Source organism: Triticum urartu, chromosome 7, assembly GCF_003073215.2.
Source record: "Triticum urartu cultivar G1812 chromosome 7, Tu2.1, whole genome shotgun sequence".
NCBI classification, from domain to species: Eukaryota; Viridiplantae; Streptophyta; class Magnoliopsida; order Poales; family Poaceae; genus Triticum; species Triticum urartu.
Window position 1 is genome coordinate 507,273,835 of NC_053028.1, and position 10,844 is coordinate 507,284,678.

A 10,844-nucleotide genomic window follows, 5' to 3' on the forward strand; every position below is an offset into this window, starting at 1 on the left:
AAGTCGGAACTGTGCCGCTCGACTATATCAATACCAGTTTGAACGGCTATATTTGGTTCCAGTTATTCCTGGTGTAGTTAACACATGCCCTTTATTTCAGTTTTACACATTTATCCAGTGTGATGTTTAAGCATTACCTATGTTCTATTCATTTTCAACAATACCAGTTTGAATTGCAATATTTGATGGTTGTTAAGCCTGCTGTCGGTAACATTGCCTTCCATTTTATATCTGCTTTAACAGCATGCTGAAACCAACACATTCAAGCTATCATTTGGAGATGATGTTGTTTACCTTTGCTATATTTGTTTGATGTTAAGATTGCTGTACTTATCATGCCTTTCCACTACTTATGCAGGACAACAACGGGAGTGGCCACCATTTTCCACCGAGGTTAGCTTCATCCCTCGGCTTGTACCCCCCGGTCGTTCCATAATGTAGTGCATATAGATCTAGGCCTGGACACTAGTTAGCTTCTAATATTGACTTGTTGCTTGTAGGTACATATGCCCTCAGCAAGAATCCACGCATCGACCCTTTTTGCGTATGGAGCAATGAGATGTTGATGAACAAGCATCAAGTGAGGACATATGTACTACAACAACAAGACAATATTAGAAGCTAACTAGTGGCAATAAGGATTAGTAGCAAAAAGATACGAATGGTGGCAAGCAAATTATTTGTTTATGCTCTATCCAACACAACAGTGAGCTGTAGGAGGGTAACTACAAACTCTGCAGCCTTCTCTTTTTACTGCCCATAATGAGTTGTTAGACAACAATGTCTGAATCTTTTTCGTTCCCAGTGGTTCCCGAAGCAGTTCACTCAAGATTACCTCGCAAAGTGCATGATTGGTGGACACGCAATGAAGGTTGATACGTCTCCAACGTATCTATAATTTTTGATTGTTCCATGCTATTATATTATCTGTTTTGGATGTTTAATGGGCTTTAATATGCTCCTTTATATTATTTTTGGGACTAACCTATTAACTGGAGGCCCAATGCCAGTTGCTATTTTTTTTCCTATTTTAGAGTTTCGCAGAAAAGGAATACCAAACGGAGTCCAAATGGAATGAAACCTTCGCGATGATCTTTCTTGGACTGAAAGCAAACCAGGAGACTTGGAGTGGAAGTCTGGAACTCCGCGAGGCGGCCACGAGGTAGGAGGGCGCGCCCAAGGGGGGTAGGCGCACCCCCACCCTCATGGGCCCCACGTAGCTCCACTGACGTACTTCTTTCGCCTATATATACTCTTGTACCCTAGATCGATTGCAGAGAGCCACGAAACCATTTTCCACCACCACAACCTTCTGTACCCGTGAGATCCCATCTTGGGGCCTTTTCCGGCGATCTGCCGGAGGGGGAATCTATCACGGAGGGCTTCTACATCAACACCATAGCCTCTCCGATGAAGCGTGAGTAGTTTACCACATACCTTCAGGTCCATAGTTATTAGCTAGATGGCTTCTTCTCTCTCTTTGATTCTCAATACAAAGTTCTCCTCGATGTTCTTGGAGATCTATTCGATGTAATATTCTTTTGCGGTGTGTTTGCTGAGATCCGATGAATTGTGGGTTTATGAACAAGATTATCTATGAATATTATTTGGTTCTTCTCTGAATTCTTATATGCATGATTTGATATATTTGCAAGTCTCTTCGAATTATCGGTTTAGTTTCGCCTACTAGATTGATCTTTCTTGCAATGGGAGAAGTGCTTAGCTTTGGGTTCAATCTTGCGGTGTCCTTTCCCAGTGACAGTAGGGGCAACAAGGCACATATTGTATTGTTGCCATCGAGGATAAAAAGATGGGGTTTATATCATATTGCTTGATTTTCCCTCTACATCATGTCATCTTGCATAAATCGTTACTCTGTTCTTATGAACTTAATACTTTAGATGCATGCTGGGTAGCGGTCGATTTGTGGAGTAATAGTAGTAGATGCAGAATCGTTTCGATCTAGTTGACACAATCGTGATGCCTATATTCATGATCATTGCCTAGATATTCTCATAACTATGCACTTTTCTATCAATTGCTCGGCAGTAATTTGTTCACCCACCGTAATACATGCTATCTTGAGAGAAGCCACTAGTGAAACCTATGGCCCCCGGGTCTCTTTCTTATTATATTGCATCTCTTTTATTTACATCGCATCTCGTTTACTATTTTGCAATCTTTACTTTCCAATCTATACAACAAAAATACCAAAAATATTTACTTTACTATCTTTATCAGATCTCACTTTTGTGAGTGACCGTGAAGGGATTGACAACCCCTTTATCGCGTTGGTTGCAAGGTTCTTGATTGTTTGTGCAGGTACTAGGTGACTTGTGCGTTGTCTCCTACTGGATTGATACCTTGGTTCTCAAAAACTGAGGGAAATACTTACGCTACTTTGCTGCATCACCCTTTCCTCTTCAAGGGAAAACCAACGCATGCTCAAGAGGTAGCGAGAAGGATTTTTGGCACCGTTGCCAGGGAGATCTACGCCAAGTCAAGACATACCAAGTACCCATCATAAACTCTTCTCCCTCGCATTAAATTATTTGCCATTCGCCTCTCTTTTTCCTCTCCTCCACTTCTAAAATGATTTTTGAAAACCTTTGCCTTTCGTTCGCCCTTCTTCCATTCGTCCTTCTGTTTGCTCGTGTTACCATGTGCCTTCTATTAGCTTGCATCTTTGCTTGCTAAATATCTATTGTTATGGATCCTCATCCTCTTTCTAATCTTTTTAAAAGATTCAATTATGATGAACCAATTGCTAGTGAGTTGAGTGCACTAGATTATCTTTATGAGGTTTTGCTTGAAATTCGTGAATCTGAAAATTGTGATGAAGTGTTGAAAGAAGAAAATTATAAAGTGATTCACGATAGCTCCTTGAATGAAAAGCATGATTGCAATGATGTTATTATAAATTCTATTAATGTCAATTGTGTTAATGATATGCAAAACCCTAAGCCTGGGGATGCTAATTTTGCTATGTCTACTACTTGTTGCAATGATCATGATTGGGGTGATTTTTCTTGTAATCTTGAAATTCATTTAAGCTCCATGATGAATATGAGATTGATAATAATGTTTGCAATAATATTGAAAGTGGGTTTGGAAGAGTGTCAACTTTAGATCCCACATATTTGGATAATGTTCAATCTTATGAAGTTTTTGATAAAAGTAGGTTCGGAGAGGTCATGACTTTATTTTATGTTAATTCCACTATTTCAGAAGAGTGTCAACTTTGCAGTGTGTGGATCATGAAGAGAAAATTATGTGATAGTTTATTGTGAATTTGATTATGTCCTACATGTAATTATTATGAGAGCGGAAAATATGGTTGTAGAAATTTTTGTGTCACTAAATTACCTCTCGTTATGTTGAGATTCCTATTGTTTCTTTCTCCTTCCTTGTGCATATGCTAGTTTTTGCTTGTCATGATAATTTGTTTGCTTATATAATGCCTATTCATAGGAAGTATGTTAGACTTATATGTGATTTTCATATGCTTCATGATGCTCTTCGTGTTTCAATTGCTATCTTTCATGTGAGCATCATTAAAATTATAGATGCCTAGCTAATGGCTTAAAGAATAGCGTTGTTGGGAGGCAACCCAATTTTATTTTTGCTCTTTACTTTTTGTTCCTGTTTAGTAATAAATAATTCATCTAGCCTCTGTTATGATTGTGTTTTTTATGTTTCAATTAGTGTTTGTGTCAAGTAAAGCCTTTAGGATCTTTTTGGGTGATTATTGTTTGATCTTGCTGAGAAAAACATAAAGTATGCGCTCACGAAAATAATTTTATAATTTTTTACAGAGAACGATAAATACCAATTATAACTGCAGTAGATCAATATACAAATTTTCCTGGTCTTCCTATTTTTTCAGAATTTTTGGAGTTACAGAAGTATTCGAAACCTACACATTGCTATAGACTGTTCTGTTTTTGACAGATTCTGTTTTTCGTGTGTTGTTTGCTTATTTTGATGCATCTATGGCTAGTATTGGGGGGGGGGGGTATGAACCATATATAAGTTGGAATACATTAGGTTTAACACCAATATAAAAAAAGAATGTGTTCATTACAGTACCTTAAAGTGGTGGTTTATTTTCTTATACTAACGGAGCTCATGAGATTTTCTGTTGAGTGTTGTGTTGTGAAGTTTTCAAGTTTTTGGGTAAAGATTTGATGGATTTTGGAATAAGGAGTGGCAAGAGACTAAGCTTGGGGATTCCCAAGGCACCCCAAGGTAAAATTCAAGGACAACCAAAAGCCTAAGCTTGGGGATGCCCCGGAAGGCATCCCCTCTTTCGTCTTCGTCTATCGGTAACTTTACTTGAGGCTATATTTTTATTCACCACATGATATGTGTTTTGCTTGGAGCATCTTGTATTATTTGAGTCTTTTCTTTTTAGTTTACCATAATCATCTTTCTGTACACACCTTTTGGGAGAGACACACATGAATCAGAATTTATTAGAATACTCTATGTGATTCACTTATATCTTTTGAGTTAGATAATTTTGCTCTAGTGCTCACTTATATCTTTTTAGACCACGGTGGTGGTTTTATTTTATAGAAATTATTTATCTCTCATGCTTCACTTATATTATTTTGAGAGTCTTTAGAACAACATGGTATTTTGCTTTGGCTATAAAATTAGTCCTAATATGATGGGCATCCAAGATGGGTATAATAAAAACTTTCATATAAAGTGTATTGAATACTATGAGAAGTTTGATTCCTTATGATTGTTTTGAGACATGAAGATGGTGATATTAGAGTCATGCTAGTTGAGTAATTGTGAATTTGAGAGATACTTGTGTTAAAGTTTGTGATTCCCGTAGCATGCACGTATGGTGAACTGTTATGTGATGAAGTCAGAGCATGATTTATTTTTTGATTGTCTTCCTTATGAGTGGCGGTCGGGGACGAGCGATGGTCTTTTCCTACCAATCTATCCCCCTAGGAGCATGCGTGTAGTACTTCGTTTCGATAACTAATAGATTTTTGCAATAAGTATGTGAGTTCTTTATGACTAATGTTGAGTCCATGGATTATACACACTCTCACCCTTCCACCATTGCTAGCCTCTCTAGTACCGCGCAACTTTCGCCAGTACCATAAACCCACCATTTACCTTCCTCAAAAAAGCCACCATACCTACCTATTATGGCATTTCCATAGCCATTCCAAGATATATTGCCATGCAACTTTCCACCATTTCGTTTATTATGACACGCTTCATCATTGTCATGTTGCTTTGCCTGATCATGTAGTTGATATCGTATTTGTGGTAAAGCCACCATTCATAATTTTTCATACATGTCACTCTTGAATCATTGCACATCCCGGTACACCGCCGAAGGCATTCACATAGAGTCATATTTTGTTTCTAAGTATTGAGTTGTAAATAAATAAAAGTATGATGACCATCATTATTAGAGCATTGTCCCAGTGAGGAAAGGATGATGGAGACTATGATTCCCACACAAGTCGGGATGAGACTCCGATGAAAAATAAAGAAAGGAAAAAAGAGGCCATCAAAAGAGGAGAAAAGGCCTAAATAAAAATGAGAGAAAAAGAGAGAAGGGGCAATGCTACTATCCTTTTTCCACACTTGTGCTTCAAAGTAGCACCATGATGTTCATGATAGAGAGTTACTTTTTGTCACTTTCATATACTAGTGGAATTTTTCATTATAGAACTTGGCTTGTATATTCCAATGATGGGCTTCCTCAAAATGCCCCTAGGTCTTTGTGAGCAAGCAAGTTGGATGCACACCCACTTAGTTTTTTTTTGAGCTTTCATACACTTATAGCTCTAGTGCATCCGTTGCATGGCAATCCCTACTCACTCACATTGATATCTATTTGATGGGCATCTCCATAGCTTGTTGATACGCCTAGTTGATGTGAGACTATCTTCTCCTTTTTGTCTTCTCCACAACCACCATTCTATTCCACCTATAGTGCTATGTCCATGGCTCATGCTCATTATTGCATGAAGATTGAAAAAAGTTTGAGAACATCAAAGTATGAAACAATTGCTTGGCTTGTCATCAGGGTTGTGCATGATTTAAATATTTTGTGTGATGAAGATAGAGCATAGCCAGACTATATGATTTTGTAGGGATAGCTTTCTTGGCCATGTTTATTTGAGAAGACATGATTACTTTGTTAGTATGCTTGAAGTATTATTATTTTTTTTGTCATATTAAACTTTTGTTTGAAATCTTTCGGATCTGAACATTCATGCCACAATAAAGAATTACATTGATAATTATGTTAGGTAGCATTCCACATCAAAAATTCTGTTTTATCATTTACCTACTCGAGGACGAGCAGGAATTAAGCTTGCGGATGCTTGATACGTCCCAACGTATCTATAATTTTGATTGTTCCATGCTATTATATTATCTGTTTTGGGTGTTTAATGGAGCTTTAATATGCTCTTTTTATATTATTTTAGGACTAACTATTAACCGGAAGGCCCAGTGCCAGTTTGCTGTTTTTTTTTGCCTATTTTAGAGTTCGCGAAAAGGAATACAAACGGAGTTCAAATGGAATGAAACCTTCGGCGATGATCTTTCTTGGACAAAAGCAAACCAGGGAAAGTTGGAGTGGAAGTCTGGATCCGCAAGGGGCAAACGAGGCAGGAGGGCCGTGCCAGGGGGTAGGCGCTTCCCCCACACTTGTGGGCCCACGTTAGCTCCACCGACGTACTCTTTCGCCCTATATATACTCTGTACTCTAGATCGATCGCAGAGAGCCACAAAACCTTTTCCACCGCCGCAACCTCTGTACCGTGAGATCCAATCTTGGGCCTTTTCCGCGATCTGCCGGAGGGGGACAGTCACGGAGGGCTTCTACATCAACCATAGCCTCTCGATGAAGTGTGAGTAGTTTACCATAGACCTTCGGGTCCATAGTTATTATCTAGATGGCTTCTTCTCTCTCTTTGATTCTCAATACAAAGTTCTCCTCGATGTTCTTGGACATCTATTCGATGTAATATTATTTTGCGGTGTGTTTGCCGAGACCGATGAATTGTGGGTTTATGAACAAGATTATCTATGAATATTATTTGGTTCATCTCTGAATTCTTATATGCATGATGAGGGAGTCCTGGATTAGGGGGTGTCCGGATGGCCGGACTATACCTTCAGCTGGACTCCCGGACTATGAAGATACAAGATTGAAGACTTCGTCCCGTGTCCGTAAGGGACTTTCCTTGGCGTGGAAGGCAAGCTTGGTGATACGGATATGCAGATCTCCTACCATTGTAACCGACTTTGTGTAACCCTAACCCTCTCCGGTGTCTATATAAACCGGAGGGTTTTAGTCCGTAGGACAACATACACAACAATCATACCATAGGCTAGCTTCTAGGGTTTAGCCTCTCCGATCTCGTGGTAGATCTACTCTTGTACTACCCATATCATCAATATTAATCAAGCAGGACGTAGGGTTTTACCTCCATCGAGAGGGCCCGAACCTGGGTAAAACTTCGTGTCCCTTGCCTCCTGTTACCATCCGGCCTAGACGCACAGTTCGGGACCCCCTACCCGAGATCCGCCGGTTTTGACACCGACATTGGTGCTTTCATTGAGAGTTCCTCTGTGTCGTCGCCGTCAGGCTCGATGGCTCCTACGATCATCAATAGCGATGCAGTCCAGGGTGAGACCTTCCTCCCCGGACAGATCTTCGTCTTCGGCGGCTTCGCACTGCGGGCCAATTCACTTGGCCATCTGGAGCAGATCGAAAGCTATGCCCCTGGCCGTCAGGTCAGATTTGGAAGTTTAAACTACACGGCTGACATCCGCGGGGACTTGATCTTCGACGGATTCGAGCCACTGCCGAGCGCGCCGCACTGTCACGACGAGCATGATCTAGCTCTGCCGCCGAACAGTGCCCTGGAGGCCGCACCCGCATCGGCTTCGACCCTTAATTCGGAGCCAACTGCGCCGATCGAGGATGGGTGGTTGGACGCCGCCTCGGGGGCTGCGATCCACGGCGATCGAGCCGAACACCCCCCGTACTCTGCGAGACTCGTGACTCCAAGGAGCCGGACTCCTCTCCGGACTCCGAACCCTCCGCGCCCCTGCCGATCGAATCCGATTGGGCGCCGATTAATGGAGTTTACTGCCACGGACATCTTTCAGCACTCGCCTTTCGGCGATATTCTGAAGACACTGAAGTCTCTCTCTTTATCAGGAGAGCCCTGGCCGGACTACGGTCAGCAAGGTTGGGATTCGGACGATGAAGAAATTCAAAGCCCACCCACCACCCACTTTGTAGCCACTGTCGACGACTTAACCGACATGCTCGACTTCGACTCCGAAGACATCGACGGTATGGACGCCGATGAAGGAGACGATGAAGAACCAGCGCCTATCAGGCCCTGGAAAGCCACCTCGTCATATGACATATACATGGTGGACACCCCAAAAGAAGGAGATGGCGATGGAACAGCGGAGGATGACCCCTCCAAGAAACAGCCTAAGCGCCGGCGTCAGCGGCGCCGCTCAAAATCCCGCCAAAACAAATACGGTGATTCCAGCACGGGAGATAATAATACTCCGGAAAGTGCCGAAGAAAACCCCCTCCAGCAAGATTTAGCACAGGAGGATGGAGAAACCAGCCCTCATGAGAGAGCGGCAGACAGAGAGGTCGAGGACGATAATTATATGCCTCCCTCCGAAGACGAGGCAAGCCTCGACGACGACGAATTCGTCGTGCCAGAGGATCCCGTCGAGCAAGAGCGTTTTCAACGCAGGCTTATGGCCACGGCAAGAAGCCTCAAGAAAAAACAGCAACAACTTAGAGCTGATCAAGATTTGCTAGTCGACAGATGGACTGAAGTCCTTGCGGCCGAAGAGCATAAACTCGAACGCCCCTCCAAGAGCTACCCAAAGCGCAGGTTGCTACCCCGATTAGAGGAGGAAGCACTTGATGCGGCCGACCGGCCACCTCGTGGCCGCGACAGAGAGGCCTCTCGGCCCTCCACTCAAGCCGCACCCTGTACCAAGGCACGGGAATATGCGCCGGACTTACGAGATATGTTGGAGGACAAGGCAAGGCAAACAAGATCGATCTACGGATCGCGTGGCGCCCCACGGCTCGAGACGGTAACCGTCACGCCGGCCACAAATTCGGCAGGGCCGAACACAGTAGACAAAGCTCATTGGAGCTACGTCATGATATAGCCCAGTACAGAGGCGCCGCACACCCACTGTGCTTTACAGACGAAATAATGGATCATCAAATCCCCGAGGGTTTCAAACCCATAAACATTGAATCATATGATGGCACAACAGACCCTGCGGTATGGATCGAGGATTATCTCCTTCATATCCACATGGCTCGCGGCGACGATTTTCACGCCATCAAATACCTCCCCCTCAAGCTTAAAGGACTAGCTCGGCATTGGCTCAACAACTTGCCGACAGGGTCAATCAGTTGTTGGGAGGACCTGGAAGCCACATTCCTCGACAATTTCCAGGGCACTTATGTGCGACCCCCAGACGCCGATGACCTAAGTCACGTAATCCTGCAGCCAGAGGAATCGGCCAGACAATTCTGGACACGGTTCCTAACAAAGAAAAATCAAATAGTCGACTGTCCAGACGCTGAGGCCCTAGCAGCCTTCAAGCACAATATCCGTGACGAGTGGCTGGCCCGGCACCTCGGACAGGAAAAGCCAAAATCTATGGCAGCACTCACGACACTCATGACCTGCTTTTGCGCGGGAGAAGACAGCTGGCTCGCTTGTAGCAACAATATGACCAAGAACCCTGGTAATTCGGATACCAGGGACAGTAGTGGCAGGTCGCATCGCAACAAGCAGAAGCGCCGCATTAACGGCGACAATGCTGAGGATACGGCAGTTAATGCCGGATTCAGAGGCTCTAAATCCGGTCAGCGGAAAAAGCCATTCAAAAGGAATCCTAGGGGCCCGTCCAGTTTGGACCGTATACTCGACCGCTTGTGCCAGATACATGGCACCCCCGAAAAGCCGGCCAATCACACCAACAGGGATTGTTGGGTGTTCAAGCAGGCAGGCAAGTTAAATGCCGAAAACGAAGACAAGGGGCTGCATAGCGATGACGACGAGGAGCCCCAGGCCGCCGAACAACAGTGGACAGAAGGGTTCCCCCACAAGTGCGGACGGTGAACATGATATACGCAACCCACGTCCCCAAAAGGGAGCGGAAGCGCGCGTTAAGGGACGTATACGCGGTAGAGCCAGTCGCCCCAAAGTTCAACCCATGGTCCTCCTGCCCGATCACCTTTGATCGAAGGGACCATCCCACTAGCATCCGTCATGGCGGATTCGCCGCATTGGTTCTAGACCCAATTATTGACGGATTTCATCTCACTAGAGTCCTTATGGACGGCGGCAGTAGCCTGAACCTGCTTTACCAGGATACAGTGCGGAAAATGGGCATAGATCCCTCGAGGATTAAGCCCACCAAAATGACCTTTAAAGGCGTAATACCAGGTGTAGAGGCCAACTGTACAGGCTCAGTCACACTTGAAGTGGTCTTCGGATCTCCGGATAATTTCCGAAGCGAAGGAGTTAATCTTCGACATAGTCCCATTCCGCAGTGGCTATCACGCACTGCTCGGGCGAACCACATTCGCCAAGTTCAATGCGGTACCGCACTACGCATACCTTAAGCTCAAGATGCCAGGCCCTCGAGGAGTAATTACGGTCAATGGAAACACCGAACGCTCCCTCCGAACGGAGGAGCACACGGCGGCCCTTGCAGCGGAAGTACAAAGCAGCCTCTCCAGGCAGTTCTCCAGTCCGGCCATTAAACGACCGACAACCGAACCGGTC